Source organism: Urocampus carinirostris, chromosome 19 (genome assembly GCF_059441175.1).
Source record: "Urocampus carinirostris isolate Australia breed hairy pipefish chromosome 19, RoL_Ucar_1.0, whole genome shotgun sequence".
Classification (NCBI taxonomy): domain Eukaryota; kingdom Metazoa; phylum Chordata; class Actinopteri; order Syngnathiformes; family Syngnathidae; genus Urocampus; species Urocampus carinirostris.
In genome coordinates this window covers 759,421-776,943 of record NC_142367.1, presented here as the reverse complement: position 1 = coordinate 776,943, position 17,523 = coordinate 759,421, and the positions used below count along the sequence as shown (strand labels likewise).

The window sequence follows — 17,523 nt, the reverse complement described above, 5'->3', positions numbered from 1 at the left end:
AAAAAAAAAGCGTGGCAAAACTAACAGTAAACTGCCATGAATTGGAAGAGCAACGAGACAACTTCAACAACATAGTATGAACAAATTAAATACCATGAAATGAAATGGTGAATGCAATTTAATGCCCGGCATTCAGTGGCAACGTAAAATGGCTACCTTCATCTGCTACGAGGCAGTAGGAAGCTCTATGTCTGTGACATGCGTGATCGGGCACATTGGAGAGGATCTTATGCCAATCGAGGTTAAAAAAACAAGTTCCCTCGTCAACATTTTTATTTACAAATTATAGTAATTAGAAATGTTGGACTCACATATTTAAAAGGGGGATTTGTTTTCTGTGGATTTTTTTTCTCCTAATTCATCTTCGTGTAAATTAGGGAACTGAGATGCAAAGTAAATTAATTCAGATTTATGTTTTATACTTTCAGCAGCTTTACGTTTATTGAAAGTTTTTATGTTACGAACAAAAAACAAAACGGATGCGGAAGTAGGCGGTACTTGGACACAAGTTCTTGAGGGAGGGTGGAGACCCCCATGAAGCTGCTCGGAACCGGACACTACCGAACTTCCAAGCTTGCTTTTTATGATTTTATTTCATTTTTTTTTAACTCGCCGCCATTGTGGATTCTCTAAGGTTTGGCGTGACGAAGACGGCAATACTTGAGCGGACGTCGACACTCAGCGGCCGTTTAAAATAAACCAGTTTGGAATCGGGAATTTCAGGTGGGTCGGCAAGTGCCGTCTTTTGCGCTTTCAGACTGTTCCGGGACCGACAGGAGGAGTTTCAAGTTCGATTTAGTTTCAGTTCAGGTGTTGTTGGACTTTGATTCCCTACCACCTGTTTCCTTTCCGCAGTTGACACGCGCTCGCGCTCTGGGACATTGTTGGCTAGTCCGCTTTGCTATGTGGCTAACGTTAGCCTCAACACGCCCACCGAACTTGGCTGAGCTTTCACCTGTGCACACCTGTGGCAAAAACACATAGCATATACCATATTTTCTGTCCTATATGGCGCACCTATAAACTTTTCAAATGGTCCAGCAACTTGGAAGTGCACTTTATAACCCGGTGCACCTTACATACGGGAAAATAAGGTGGAAAGAATTGGAAATGCATAGTTCCAGTTACGGTCGGGCAGAGGTTAGCGCGCGTGCAGCAAGGTTTTGAGGTCATGAGATCGAACCTCCTGTGTGGAGTTTGCATGTTCTCCCTATGTTTGTGTAATGACCCTCAATCATGCGCGACGCAAGGTTCACAGTCACTCGGTTTATTGCCTGCATTCAGTAAACAAAACAATACAAAAGTCAGGGCGCAAGATAAAGGTTTGTTTTTCCCCCAGCAGCAGGTATGCAGCCTGCCGAGTCCGCTGGGATAACAGGAGAGTCGTGTTTCAGGTGACTTGCAAATTTGACTGGTTGCCCCCTCAGGATCATATTTGCAGACAAGTTCAACTCGAATCGTCAAACTTTGCTGGTAAACTTATGGCCCATTGGGTCCGAAACCTTTTTGACCCCAAAAGCAATAAAAGCACAAATATTAAAAGAGGAAAAATTGAGAGAGCCACACCATGTATTTGAAGACAAAATTCAACAAAATCGCCAAACTTTTTCAGACAAACGCTAACTCTTAAGCACATTTTCTTTCATTGTGTGTCATTTGATATGATAAAATCAATGAAATAATACTATTGCCAGAGCCTTTGTCCCATATATATATATATATATATGTAACCGCGTTGTACGTGTCCCACCAAAGATCCACATTCACGCTGGACTGGATGATGAGGTTTTTATTATTACAGTTCTGCAAATGGATGAGTCACAACATTAGCTTTTTCTGCTGGGTCTGATCTCTTTGATCTCTTTGTAGTACTCTGGTAAAACTGACAAAACCCCGCCTCCTGGTCACATGTTAGAAGCCAAAACCAAACCCCACCCCATACCAGCAGATGGCATTGTTGGACTCAGCATTGCAGGACATTTACGAAAAACTATACACATATTTTAGCAGGAATTTCAATAAAATAAGTTATTATTACACCCGTTACATACACCCCCCTGAAATTCTGCTAAATATGGGAGTGCTACACTAAACAGAAAAAAAAATCACATGCCAAAAAGGCAAATACTGATGAAAAAGAGGACACGAAAACTGGTACAGTATTACAAGGAACAAACTGAAGTGCATGTCAGTTCTAAAACTCTCCCAAAAAGGAGTGTGAAAAGAAAGGAGGCGATCAAACTCCTAACTAAGCACAGACTCAAAGATGCCTGTTACATCTCTGAAATATCAAACATTGTTCCTGTAGTTGTAAGTGCTCACATAGGCACAATTCTTGTTTCTTACTCAAGCTTTGTTACTCAAACTGAAAGTGCATCTCTACTGAACTTAAACTAGGAACTTGCAGATATTGCGGACAGAGGATTGTCACCTACCACATGGTCATTCATCTGACAAATAAGACGACTAGGAGGCCTGATGGACTGGCGGACCCTAAGACCATAACGATTAGGTTGAGCACAAATAACCTGAGCTTGAAGGTCTGGGGCAGTCAAGTCTAAACAGTCAGTATCAGGGGAGTCTGCGTCCAGATGGTCAGTGTTCAATGGGGTCTCGTCTGGGAGACCCATACCCAAAGGGATCATGTTTTCAGAGCACTGTGATGGGCTTTCCGTATTGTCACTTGAAGTATGGTCAACATCTTGTTCGGGGATGTGCTGACTTCCTCGACTGGATGTATCAACACTGCGAGAGTCGGACTGGGCATCAGATCTGCTGTCTAGTGAGTTATCCTCTACCTCTGGATGAACTTGCTCTTCACCTGCCTGTATCACCCAGTTTACTGTACGGACATCACTGTCTTCAACCGCGTCAGGTAAATCAGGGCATACATCACTTCCATGCCTAGCAGCGTCAGACTCTGAGTGTTCAGATTCGCTGGCCAGATCATCCTCACAGGGCAAGAAGCTAACATAGAGCAGCAAATTCCTGTGAACTACCTTCTCTTTGCCCGTCAGACAATCCTTGACTCTGTAGACATTGAGATCAGGCTTGACTGATATGACTTCATACGGGGTTGACTCCCACTTATCTGCAACTTTGCGTTTCCCCGGGACACCTCTGTTGGCGATCAACACCCGGTCTCCCACGACGAGAGGTGATCCTTTGGCCCTACGGTTGTACAGCTTGGCATGACGTGTCTGTTCTCTGAGAGTATTCCTCTGTACAATTTGAGCAGCTTCATGTAGATCTTTCTTCAGATGGCGTACAAAGTCAGAGTAGCTGACAACAGCATCATTGGTATTAGCATGTTGAAACATGACATCGACAGGGAGACGAGGGATCCTACCAAACACTAGGTAAAACGGTGCAAACCCTGTTGTCTCATGCTCTGTGCAGTTATAGCAGAATGTGAGCTGCTGCAGCATTTGTGGCCACTTTGCTTTGGGCTGAGGGGGAAGGGTTCTGATCATATCTCCCAATGTTCGGTTGAATCGTTCTGCGATACCATTTCCCATGGGGTGGTACGGAGTGGTATGGGATTTCTGCACCCCTGCCATCTCTAGAAGCTCTTTGATCAGTTTGCTCTCAAAATTAGCTCCCTGATCAGAGTGGATACGCCGTGGGAAACCATAGACAAGGAAGAAATCCTGCCACAGACGGCGAGCAACTTGTTTGGCGGTTTGATTTCTGCAAGGGAAGGCGTGCGCCATCTTGGAGAAATGATCAGTTACGACCAGGACATCTACAGACTTGTTCTCTTGCTCAGCAGTCCAAAAGTCTATACAGACCAACTCCATAGGCTCAGAGGTGACTATGTTCTTGAGTGGTGCACGGTTGTGTGGTTCCGGTGTTTTCCCTACTACACAGCGCTGACAGGATTTGACATAATTCACAACATCACGTTCCATGCCATTCCAGAAGAATCGTTGCCTCACCAGAGACAAAGTACGGTTCTGGCCTTGGTGACCTGCTGAGTCATGTAAACCTTGAAGGACTTTCTGTTTCAATGAATCAGGCACCACAAACTGGAAGATTTTCTTGGCCATGTGAGGATCTTTCCTTATTTTGTAGAGCATGCCATTCTGTATGGTGAGTCTGCTCCAATGCTTCAGTAGTTTCATCACACTAGGCGACTCGACAGCTCTCTCACGCCTGGTAGGTCTCTTGTGTCTATGCACAAAGTACATGGTTCTGCTTATTGTGTTGTCCTGTTCTTGTAAACCAACAAGCTGACTCTGTGGGAGTGCCGTTGACTGATCTCCCTTCTGCAGAAGATTGAAGTTGGCATCTGTTCCCATCACTTGACCCACGCCACCAGTGGACTGAGCACTGAAGACAGCAGCAACCTCTTCTGATGTCACAGAACCATTGGAGCCTGATGGAATTGCCCTTTTTACTGACTCGTCTGATGTCCCAGCACTCTCGTCTACAACAGCGTGACAATTGTTGAATACTCTGAACACCTCTTGCACAGTACTGTTGTTCACCCTGTTGACTTGGTCCAAGAGCAAAGTATAGGGCTCGGTAACAAGGCGATGACCCACACATGACCGTACAAATGGCTCACGGCTCAGAGCGTCGGCTACGATGTTCTTTGGGCCGGGAATGTACTTCAGGTCAAAATTGTATGCAGCTAGCTTTGCTACCCACCGCTGTTCACACGCATCAAGTCTTGGTTTGGTCAAAATGTATGTAAGTGGGTTATTGTCGGTCCACATGGTAAAGTGTCTTCCTTTCAACCAATGGCTGAATTTATCACATACCGCCCATTTCAAGGCAAGAAATTCGAGCCTGTGTGCAGGGTAGTTGAGCTGGGAGCGAGAGAGCGTCTTACTTGCAAAGGCGACTGGTCTGGCTACTTTTCCACCAGGTGGCAGCTGTGACAGGACTGCTCCAATCCCATCAAAGGATGCGTCGACAGCCAGAATAAACGGCGCATCAAAATCTGGGTGGGCCAGAGTGACACCTGTCACGAGGTCGTGCTTCAGTGTTTCAAAGGCGTTCTGGCATGCATCGGACCAATCTGCAGGCGTCAGCTTCACTTGACCTTTCTTGCGGGCTCTCTTGCGCTTATGCTTGTCACCAGATTCAGATGTGAGCCTGAACAGAGGTTTTGCCTTCACAGAACATGCTTCAATGAAGCTTTGGAAATACATCACCATGCCTAGAAAAGATCTGATTTTACTAGGGCATGGCGTCTTGCCATCCGACTCCATTAGATCAGCGACTTGTACGTCATTTATCGCTCTCACTTTCTCGGGGTCAGTCCGAATTCCATCCTCACTGATGACATGCCCAAGAAATTTCACAGTCCGTCTGAGGAAAAAACACTTTTTGGGTGCGAGCTTGAGGTTGTGTTCCTTAAGGCGAGTAAACACCATCTGCAGGCGTTGGAGTGCAACTTCCTCTGTGGGGGCAAACACCATCAGATCGTCGAGGTAACATAATAGGCTCATGAAATTCTGATCACCAAATATTGACATCATCATCCTCATAAATGTTGCTGGGCTGTTGCAAAGTCCCTGAGGGAGCCGGTTGTACTCGTGAAGGCCGAATGGTGAGGAGAATGCCGTGTACTTTTTGTCGTCAGGGTGCAAGGGGACATTGTAGTAGCCTGACGTCAGATCCATTGTGGAGAAAAAGGCATTTCCCCCAAGTGCGGCCAAAGCATCAGCTTGATGCGGTAGTGGGTAGGCATCCTTTATGGTTCTTGCATTAAGCCTTCTGAAATCAGTACATACCCTTAGTTCTCCATTCCGCTTCCATATGAGAACAAGCGCAGATGCATAGTCGCTAGTCGACTTCTGAATAATTCCTTTCTCTTCCATCTCGTTCAGAGTCGTCCTCAGTTTTTCATACTGACTTGGTGGTATACGTCTGTAGGGTAGACGGAACGGCTTATCATCAACAAGGTGGATACGATGTACAAACTCTTTGGCCTCACCACAGTCCATCTTATGGCGAGAAAAGATTGACTCGAATTGTTCGATGATATGAAGGAGCTTGTCTTTACACTGCAGCGAAACCTCACATGACTTCAGGTCAATGTCTTGCAGTCCCAGAGCTTCCAATGCACGCATCATGTCCTCTTCTGACCTGGGTCGGACCTCTTTGCTCTGTACACTCTGCACGTTGCACTTGACCTCCTCTGCATTGGGCAGGTCTTCCGCTGCGATACAAGGAGACACATCTGCAATTTTCCTGTTTCTTCTCAGCACCACAACTCTGTCCGTGGGATTAAAGACTTTAACAGGCACCCATCCATCTCCCCAGAGTGGAGTAACAACTCGTCCGACAAGGACTTGTCTGGGCGCAGCCTTAGATTGGGTTGGCTCAACGACCACTGTGCTGCCCGCTGATGCCCCGGCCAACTCAGGTAACTTGCCCCAAATAACGTACTCGGTCCGTGGATTCAGCGTCACGCAACTCTTGATCTTTACTGTCCCTACCTTGTCTGGAATGCAATCACCTCTCCATCTCTCTGTGTTGGAAAGCATTGACAGGAATTGACTGTGGTTATCGGACAGACCGTTGTCAGGAGTGGAAACTAATCTCCAATAGCCATCAGTACTTTTCAATTGAGTCAAAATATATTTGATGGCATTGCTGCCAAGGATCATCTGTTCTGTCTGGCCTGGCACCACCATTACTGGTATTATCATTTGGCACCCGTAAACTGTGACGTGAATGTCGTACATATCTCTGGGAGAAACTTGGTGTCCACCGCAGCCTACAATGACATAATCATCGGCCGTGTAACTCATCATATCAGGGAATTGCTGCAGGAGGTACTTAGCTGTGTCCTCACTTACTGTACAAGCCATCGACCCGCTGTCCAACAGCGCTCTGAAAGTGGGGCCTTCTTGCACAAGTACAGGTGTGTAAAACAGTTCGTCAGTCTCCGCTATTCTCTGAAACCCCTGAAAGATCAGCTTCTTCGATGGAGGTATCTTGTTGCTATACAACTCATAAATTGATTTATTGTCTTGCATGTCAGGCTTCACATTAGTGGTGGGAGGTATACTCAGTCGATCTGCACTGTTCTCCCCTAAGCGCAGATCAGTTAGTTTCCCTGAGGCAGCGGGACAACTTTCGTCACTGGACAATCACGTCGAGAATGCCCTGGGGCATGGCAGTGAAAGCAAAGGTTTTTGTCTCGGCAATGAGAGAGAGCACTGTGTTCGACTTCTTTGCAAATGATACATGGCTTGGCAGTGAAACCATTTATTCTGGCTCCAGGTCGCCTGGTTGGAGCTCCCCCTCTCTCTTGAAACTGGTTCGAGGTAACACGTATCAGAACTTTCTCCAACATACTAATAACGTCCGTTAGAGAGACATACTGTGGGCTCGAAGTCTGAGGTGGCTCGTGCACGAGGGTTGGACCATGGTTCACCTCAGCTTTGTGTACGGCAATTTCCGCTCTATTCGCAGGTTGTTGTAGGGAATCTGCTTTGTAGCTCTTCTCAGCGTGGTATTCATTCAGCACCTCTAGTACCTCACATGCTGACCACTTTTCGATGGTTTTTGATCTGTAAGTGAGTGCCAGTTCCTTGCATGGGCAGTTCCTAATAAACATGCGAGTAACCTCTATTTCAGGGTTGTCAAATGTTTTGCCCTGCTCTCTCAAGCACTCAGAGGCAAGGTCAGCTGCTCTGTTTAGTCTCAGCCAGTAGTCATAGGGGTCTTCCTGGTCTTTGGGCAAAGTTGAATAAAAGTCAGCTAAAGGGACAGCAGAGTACTTGGTACAGCTAAAGTATTTCCTGAGAAGACTATAAATCATGTCAGGGCGGGTATAGACGTCTATATTACTGTTTCTAATGCTAAACCTAACTACATCTTTAGCTTTTCCTCTCAAATGTATAAGGATTTCCTCTGCTTGCTCTTCAAGTCTCACATCACTCCTTTTTATAAATGTCCTCATTAGATCTTCCCACTCATGTATTGTTATTGAGTCTGAGCCATCCCCAATAAATGACGGCGGTTCCTTAACCTTTCTCTGCGTAACCACCTGACTCAATCTGTTTGCTACATCTTGTGTGGCAGCAGCGTTAGGAGCTACTATATTATGTGACTGTATATTTGAGAATATGCTATCAGCCAATTTATGTCCTATCTCCTGAATAATATTTGTCATGTGATCAGCTAAACCCTCAGAAATTTCACTCGTGGAATTTGGCGTAGATGTGGGTCTGACCTGAGGTGAAGGTAGGCTAGCATGTTGGTCAGCTGCATTATGGGTGCTCACACTGGAACTTGCCTCTACTCTATGTGTAGCACCACCTGGGGTAGAACTATTATCAGAGGGGATGGGGGTAAACATGCCCCTGCCCCTGCCAAAGTGAATAGGTGTGTCAAATTGTGGAGCTAACACATTGCTCTGATTAAACATGTTTCAAAGATTAACAGAAAAAAAATGTAAATAAGTCAAAATCACAAAATAAATCAGCAGCCTTCGTATCACTGTGACACTGCACTGTAATGAGCTAAACAATATCGCTCATGTAACTAAAATTTCAAATACTGTGAGCTCATGTGGCAGGTAGGACAGTCCTCGGTTCGGCGAGTTTGATAGAAGTCACGGGTCACGGCACCAATGTAACCGCGTTGTACGTGTCCCACCAAAGATCCACATTCACGCTGGACTGGATGATGAGGTTTTTATTATTACAGTTCTGCAAATGGATGAGTCACAACATTAGCTTTTTCTGCTGGGTCTGATCTCTTTGATCTCTTTGTAGTACTCTGGTAAAACTGACAAAACCCCGCCTCCTGGTCACATGTTAGAAGCCAAAACCAAACCCCACCCCATACCAGCAGATGGCACTGTTGGACTCAGCATTGCAGGACATTTACGAAAAACTATACACATATTTTAGCAGGAATTTCAATAAAATAAAAGTTATTATTACACCCGTTACATATATATATATATATATATATATATATATATATATCTCATCTCATTAGCCGTTCCGCTTATCCTCATTAGGGTCACGGGGGGGGCTGGAGCCCATCCCAGCCATCTCCAGGCAGTGGGCAGGGGACACCCTGAACTGGTTGCCAGCCAATCGCAGGGCACACGGGTACAGACAACTCATTCGCTCATTCACACCTAGGGACAATTTGGACCGGCCAATTCACCTGAAATGCATGTTTTTGGAACGTGGGAGGAAACCGGAGTGCCCGGAGGAAACCCACGCAAGCACGGGGAGAACATACAAACTCCGCACAGGAAGTCTGGAGCTGGATTTGAACCCACGACAGGTTCCCATGACATGAACTGTGCCGCACAAGCGCTAACCACTGCGCTGCCGTGCTGCCCATGTATATATATATATATATATATATATATATATATCCGAAACTTAAAGTTGTCCCCCTCTTTCAGTTACTAATTTTGACCGTCATTTTCGTCATAAATTAGGATATCGTCGTATTTACCTTCGGGGAAAGATGCACCGAGCAAGAGAGCGAAAGGAGTTTCATGCGCTGTGTGCAGAGATCCGCCCACCTCAGCCGCTCACCAAATGAAATTGCTCTGGGTGGTTTGCTGGCATTCGGGGTGGTTTTTTTTTTTTTGGATCGATTCTTGTCCCCTCCGTGTTATATTTCGAAGTGTCCTTGGGCAAGACACTGAATCCCTAATGTCCCCAATAAGCAGGTAGGCGCTCTGCATGGCTGACTCCCTAATTAGTGTGTGTGTATGAATGGGTAAGTGTGAAGCACATTGTAAAGTGCTTTGGGAGGTCTTCACATGCTATATACTACGTAGTACGTAGTATGTACGTAGTTTTGGTAAAAGTTTCCTTCCCCAAATTTCAGGACCAATGAGTAAAACCTCTGTTTTGTCCTGGTTGAGCTGTAGGAAGTTTTCTCCCATCCATGACTTGATATCTGAAATGCAGTTTAAAAGGGCATTTATAAGACTTGTGTCATTACCTGATTACATCCTCAAGGGGAAGCATATACAGATAAAAAGTACTGGGCCTAAAATGTAACCTTGGGGAACCCCACATGTAATTTGGCTTCAGTATATAGATAGAATAGATTTTGAAACACTCAAAATTAAAGCAAAATAATGTATCATGTCCCTGTTTCAAGCATTACATTTGAGATTAAGTTTTGGATTATTACTGTAGTTGTGTTTTTTTAGTATTTTTTTTTTTTAGTATTTGTGCAGCGGTATTAGTATTTCCATTGTAGTATTACTTTAATGTTTTTGTTTTTTTTTAAGTTTTTTCAGATTTTTTTCTTTGGGTAGTTTACATACCTGTCAACCTGTACTATTTTGCCAAACGAAGTACGTTTTTTATGCATTTTAAGACGAGTACGACATACAAGGAAATCTGTACGGAAAAACGCAAAATTGTCAATGATGGGTACCATCCGGTATACACCGACTATCACGAAACGGCAAATCAATCAAGTCAAAGGAGTTCGCTGCGGAAGCCTCTATCTCGGTATCGTGTTTTTTTCATTGCAAACGAAGCGAGCGGTTTGATGCTGATGTGCTTATGCGTCTGCCGCCTGGGGATTTCCCATCATGCATCATTCTGAGAAAAAAAAAATATATGTTGTACGATTATTTTGTATGTTGTACGGGAAAACACGACAGTCTGTACGGGCACGGAGCCGTAGAGGTTGACAGGTATGAGTTTATCTGTAGTGTTTTTGTGGTACAGTGGAACCTCGGTTCTCGACCATAATCTGTTCGAGAACCCTGTTCGAGAACCGATTTGTTCAATCACCGAAATCAATTTTCCCATTAAAAATAATGTAAATCGTTTTAATCCGTTCCAACACCCTGAATGTTTACCATGAATGTTTAACGTAAACCTGAAGCTAACCCAGGCTAATCGTACGTTCGCGTTATCGTAATCTTCCGTACGAAAGATTACGCTAACATGAACGTGTAAAAATAAAAAAAAGGATAAAGAAAAGAATTATGAATAGGATTTCTTACCTTTGTGGTGGTCAGCAGAAGGCGCAGGCAAGATCAGACACTCGCACACCTCTTTCATATTTGGCTATTATGTCTTTCTTAAAGGCAATAGTTCTACGAACAACTTTTCTTTTTTCACCTGTCCTGCTTGCACCGACCTTCCTCAGAGGCATAGTTAGGGGCTAAAACACTCTGTTCACCGGTATAAAAAGCGAAAGCAAAAAGAGGCAAGTGCGCATGTGATAACAGTTGGTCACGAGGGGTGGGGGCGATCTACACCCGTACGCCGCTCACCATCGCACCCTAGCGCACTCACGCATTACCGGCGTTCGAACTTTGACCGAACAACGGAGCAAGAATTTCTCAAAATTTTTGGTCGATCTCAGATTTGTTCGAACTGAGAGGTGTTCGAAAACCGAGGTTCCACTGTATAACTAAGTGTACTATTGTTGTATTTCTTCTGTAAAATTTCTGCTGTAGTAGTATAACCCGAACCCACCATTTTTGTAGTATTCATATGGTATTTATCTTCAGATTAAAATCAAAAAAATAAATTAGGTACGTCTTTTTAAGCACAAAATTTGATATTTAGTTTAGTTTTGTAGTAAGTTTGCAGTATATCTGTAGTTGTCATAGACACACAAAAGGCACAAAGTTGGGCCAAAACTATATATTAGTAGTAATTCTTTCTTTACTATGATATGAATTGTCATTATATTTTGACCATTTTCGTTCAGCGGGCTGGATGAAAACGCATGATGGGCGGCCCACTGGCCGTAGTTTGCCCATCTCTGCTTTAAAGACGTGTGGTGTATTGAAAGTAATCTAGTGACAAGCCATGAGGGTTGCTACAAAAAGTCTTTTTTGGGGTTTGCAATTTGCTCCCCATTGTTTTTCCAACCTGGTGCTCTGATGCCAAATTGCCGGAATGAGGAAATTACATTCGGAAGAGATAGCCCAGCCCGACCGCAAACACACATCTTGTTGTTTTAGTATTTGCAAGAACATTTTGATGAAGGGTTCCTGCACATTTAATTTTCAGTTGGTGCATTGGATAAATATTTTTAAGCTGAATGGGAGCGTCCCATGAAACATAAGAAAGGCGGAGATGCGTAACCTGCTCCCATTTGTGACCAGTTTAACCGGTTGTACTCGGCTGGCTGGCGGGCAAATGCTTTCTTTCGAAACAGCCACTCGACCATCATCGCAACGCTTTTGACAGCTGATGCCCCCACTTTGCTAGGTGACATTTTGGATGCTGGCCTTCTTTTCTATGAGCATGAGCGCCTGCACGGAATACTGGATCGCAACTAAGCCCGTCATTGGAAATGACATTTTTCAGATTCACGGTTATCGTCTCTTTTTCATACACAACTCCTTTATTGTGTACTAGTTTTTGTTTTTAAAGCCCAAGAACTTGGAGCAAAGAAAAGAGACATTTGCAGGGATCAGAATTTTCCGCGGATTCGCGGATTTCCGCTGTTTTTGAACCCCAAAGGTCATTCCCGTAAATCGTCTAAATTCGATGAGAAAATATTTTGGGGGGGGTGAGGTATGATACGTGACTGTTTCGTCACCCCAAGTTAGCATTTAGACCATTGGTCGATAGGTTCGCTGATAACCAATCAGCGGAGCTTTTGTTCAGAGCATTGGCTTTCTCAAACATGGCGCTCCTTCCGGTCTTTTCAAACGGTGAAATGAGTGTTTGAAAAATTAAATATGAAAATACTAAGAAAAGAAGACGAGGCTTTTGTCTCCGAGATTGATAAAGTCAAGTCAAGTCAAATTTATTTATATAGCCCTTAATCACAAAAATGTCTCAAAGGACTGCACAGGATTACAGTTACAAAATTACACAATTACCTGATCTTAAACCAGCATGCGGGCAAGGAAAACTCAAAAACCTCAGTGTGAGGAGAAAAGAGAAACCTTGAGAAAGGACCTCACATGTGGTAATCCCCCTTCCAGGATTGACCAGGGTGAATTACAATTAGCATTACTGTACACATAATAGTAAACATAAGCTAAGATGTTGAAAATTTCCGCAAACCAGTCCAGAAAGTCTATGACGGCCACGACGCTGCCTCCTGTCTCTGCCAGCCGGTAAATGCAGGGGTTGACATGCTGCAGGTCAGACGCCGGTCCGCTGACCCATCCCAAATCATCCTTCTCCTTCGTATCAGCCAGGCAGGCGTCGGAAAAAGACAGGACAAAACAGAATATGAGGTGGGCATCAATCATATGCTTTGGAATAGAAGTGTGTCTTAAGCCTCGATTTAAAAACTTCCGTTGAGGTTGCAGATCTTATCTCCAGAGGCAGGGCGTTCCATAACATCGGGGCCCGGATGGAGAACGCTCTCGAGCCCGCAGACTTCTTGGCTCTCGGAGTCACAAGTAGACCGGCATTTTCCGAGCGCAGACTCCGTGCAGGAACATAGGGAGAAATCAAATCGGAGAGATAAGAGGGTGCAAGCCCATGCAAACATTTATATGTTAATAAGAGAACCTTAAAGTCACATCTTAAGTGGACTGGGAGCCAGTGCAAGTTGGCCAATACAGGAGTAATATGCTCAAACTTTTTGGTCTTAGTCAAAAGTCTAGCTGCCGCATTCTGAACCAGCTGCAAACTTTTAATGCTAGACATCGGGAGAACAGAAAGCAATACATTACAGTAATCAAGCCGAGAAGTAATAAACGCATGAATTAAAATCTCTGCATCTGATTGGGACAGCATCGAACGAATCTTCGCAATATTACGGAGGTGGTAGAAAGCTATTCTAATAATATTTTTCACGTGTAACTGAAACGACAGATTAGGATCAAATATAACACCTAGATTTTTGACCGAGTCACTATGGGTGATATTACATTTGTCTAGGTTCAGGGTAGTGTTTGAAAACAACTGACGACAGTGAGCTGGACCAATAATCAACATTTCAGTTTTTTCTGGGTTAAGGCGTAAAAAATTATTTGACATCCATCTTTGAATCTCAGTAAGGCAAGCCTCCAGATTTCTAAAACTTAATTGTCCAGTTTTTTCCAGTGGCACATACAGTTGAGTGTCATCTGCATAGCAATGGAAACTAATATTATACTTGCGGATAATGTCACCAAGCTGGATCATATAAATACTAAAAAGAAGGGGGCCAAGTACAGAGCCTTGAGGAACACCACAAGGGACATTAGATTGTTTAGAGGTCAGATTGCCATAGTTAACACATTGCATCCTGTCTGACAGGTAGGACCTAAACCACGAGAGTACAGTTCCTGAGATACCAATGCGTTCTAGACGAACCAATAATATGTTGTGGTCAACCGTATCAAAAGCAGCGCTGAGATCCAGCAGCAGTAACATTGATGAGGCACCAGAATCTATTGTTAAAAGGAGATCATTGGTTACTTTAGCAAGGGCTGTCTCAGTAGAATGATTTGCCCTAAATGCTGACTGGACAGTTTCAAAAAGGTTATTTTCTGACATGAAGTCATTTAGCTGCTGTGCAACGACCTTTTCAAGTACTTTCGCAAAAAATGGCAGATTTGACACTGGCCTATAATTACCTAGGCTTTCTGGGTCAAGGTTAGGTCGCTTAAGCGTGGGTTTAATGACGGCAGACTTGAAGGCTACAGGAACAATACCCGAGGATAGTGATATATTAATAATATTTAAAACTGATGGTCCTAAGATCCCAAACAGATCCTTCACCAGTGAAGCTGGAAACGGATCAAGCAGGCACGTAGTTTGTTTGGCCCTACTGACCATCTGTGTTAGATTATCAAGGGACAAATCATTGAAACTGGAGAATGTTTCTGAACAACCGCTGACACAGTCCATACCTAGCACCTCCACATCTTTGATATAGGAGGAGGAAACAGAGCGTTCTTTTAAAATTTCATTCCTGATTAGTTGAATCTTTTTATTAAAAAATTCCATAATGTCATTAGCAAAATAAGTGCAACCATTTGGGTTAAGTTGTTGTCTGGTAAGTTTCGCCACTGTGTCAAACAAAAATTTCGGATTATTCTTATGTTCAACAATAATCTTAGAGAAATACGAAGCTTTAGCTGAGGCAAGAGCTACTTTATATTTCAGCAAACTGTCACACCAGGCCAGTCGAAAAACCTCCAGCTTAGTAGTGCGCCATTTTCGTTCAATTTTTCTGCAACTTTGTTTGAGTAACCTAGTTTCTTCATAAACCAAGGTGTATTCTTCTTGGGTCGGAATTTATACTTTAGGGGCGCCACAGAATCAAGAACATTTACCAAAGCAGTATTGAAGTTGTTTGTAAGTGAGTCAACATACCCAGTATACGAAGGGAAGGCTGCAGTTACCGTAGGTAATAATTCTTTTAAGGCTAACACCGTTTTAGGGCGGATATTGCGACTGCTAAAGCCTAAATTTTCCTTATCACAGTAAACATTAAACAGCACCTCACATTTAACAAAATAGTGATCAGAGATGGCATTAGGATACGGTAACACTGTAACATTTGAGGCTACTACTCCACGGGTCAGGACAAGATCTAGAGTGTTCCCATCTTTATGAGTGGGCACATCAACTATTTGATTGAAACCAAATGTATCAATCAGTGACTTAAATGCAATTGCAAGTGAATTTGATGGGGAGTTTATGTGAACATTAAAATCACCAATAATTACAACATTGTCCGCATAAGTTACTAAGTCTGTTAACAGTTCCGAAAATTCTTCCAAAAAATTTGAGTATGGTCCAGGTGGGCGATACACAACAACTAAATAAATTGGTGTTGACATTAAGGACCTCATAACAAGTGCTTCAAACGTTTTAAAACTAGTAGGGGTATTAGAAGTAAATTTCAACCTATCTTCCGATATAAGAGCAACACCTCCACCTTTTTTGCATGGTCGTGCCAAGTGCGAACTCACAAAGTTAGGGGGAGAAGCCTCATTTAACACTACAAACTCATTTGGTTTTAACCAGGTCTCACAAAGGCCAATAAGGTTAAGATTGTGTTCATTAATAAGGTCATTGACAAGTAAAGCTTTGGAGGCTAGTTATCTAATATTAAGAAGGCCAAGCTTCAGCACTGTGGACTGAGCTGAAACCTTTCGCGAGTTTTGAACCTTAATGGCAACCTTAGTGGTAACCACCACAGGATTAGACTGCCGGTCCCGGGTCTTGTGCCTTGCATGACGGCAGATGCGGCCCGAATTCCATACCACAGGAATATTGTTGACAGGTGGAGTAGCAGGATAACTATTGGTAGAAAAAGGAATCAAAGAATAAATTTAAGTGGTCATGGCTGGAGAAGACTGTCACAGTAAACGTTAAAATCGGCCCAAAGATCGAGGAAGTTACAGAAACTTTGAGCCAGTTCATCGCAAAGTGTGATGTTCCAGGGAAAGCAAAGTGTCTATACTGTGTCGATCTGATCAATTATGGTACGCGAGGTTGTGTGGCACGGATCGATCATGCTAAAATGAACAAGCACAAAGCAAAAATAGCTTGCCGGCGATCAAATTATGCACTCGGATCCGCATTTAAAATCGGCAGTGAAACTAACAGTAACACCACCGGTTCAACATTGGCCGTTCCAAATCCTTCCACTTCAAATACTAGCAGCAGTCAACCGCTGGTTCCCCTGTGTGACAGAAAATCCCAATCTGAGGTATTTATAAATCTATTTATTTATGAAATGATTTTATCTTTTGTGTTTATACAATATTTAGAACAGGATAAACAAAAATTAAAATTTGTTATAAACATGATTAAAATAAATTATTTTGTATCATCATGATCATGTTCAATATTACAAATGCTTTTAATGTCAATATATTATTATTTTTTTAATTTATATATATATATATATATATATATATAAAATACATGGTTTCTGTTTTGTTGGATTTAATTCATTCTAGTGCAATTTTCACATAGCAAATAAGATAAATGCTGTTGGCTTCAGGGGGGCTTCGCCCCCCTGAGCCCCCCACCGGGCTCCGCCCTGGACCTGGCCGGGGCCTACGGCCCCTGGCTATTTCAACTGGAAATGAAAATCTCCATTCTGATCCCTGCATTTGGTGCTGTTGACTTCACTCACTTAAAATGTGTTGAAATCTTAAAACTTGAAAACAAAGCAGATATTTTTTTTGCTCTGCTGCTGTATTCACTATAAGTTTGTGTGTTTAAATGAGTTTGTGTGTCACCAACCTTTTTCAAGCTTGCTAGATACTTTCTGCTACTTATTAGTGCAAGTCAAGTCAGATTAATTTTTTAATAGCCTTTGATCACAAAAATGTCTCAAAGGACTGCACAGGATTACAATTACACCATCGCCTGATCTTAAACAACATGCGGGCAAGGAAAAACTCAAAACATCAGCGTGAGGAAAAAAGAAACCTTGAGAAGGGGCCTCACAATGACCAGGGTGGAATAGATTTAGCATTAAGTCACAGTACACAAAATTAAGGACACCTAATTTGATATATATTTCTAAATTAACAACTTGTCTTGTACCACTTATTAAGTCATTACTATGTTACTAACAGGTTCATTATTGGAAGTAGAAAGAAGAGAGGAAAAATACAGAAAAAAGAAAGGC

The 17,523-nt window shown here is 43.1% G+C and overlaps 1 protein-coding gene across 3 annotated transcripts in view; it reads left to right on the top strand.

Moving 5' to 3' along the window:
- The first annotated feature begins 517 nt into the window (after window positions 1-517).
- llgl2 (LLGL scribble cell polarity complex component 2) overlaps window positions 518-17,523 on the top strand; it is a 55,222-nt gene continuing 38,216 nt past the window's right edge. For all 3 annotated transcript variants that reach the window (XM_088322980.1, XM_088322979.1, XM_088322978.1), the window contains exon 1: window positions 518-723. The gene's annotated coding sequence lies outside the window, so the exon portion shown is untranslated. The remainder of the gene's footprint in view (window positions 724-17,523) is intronic.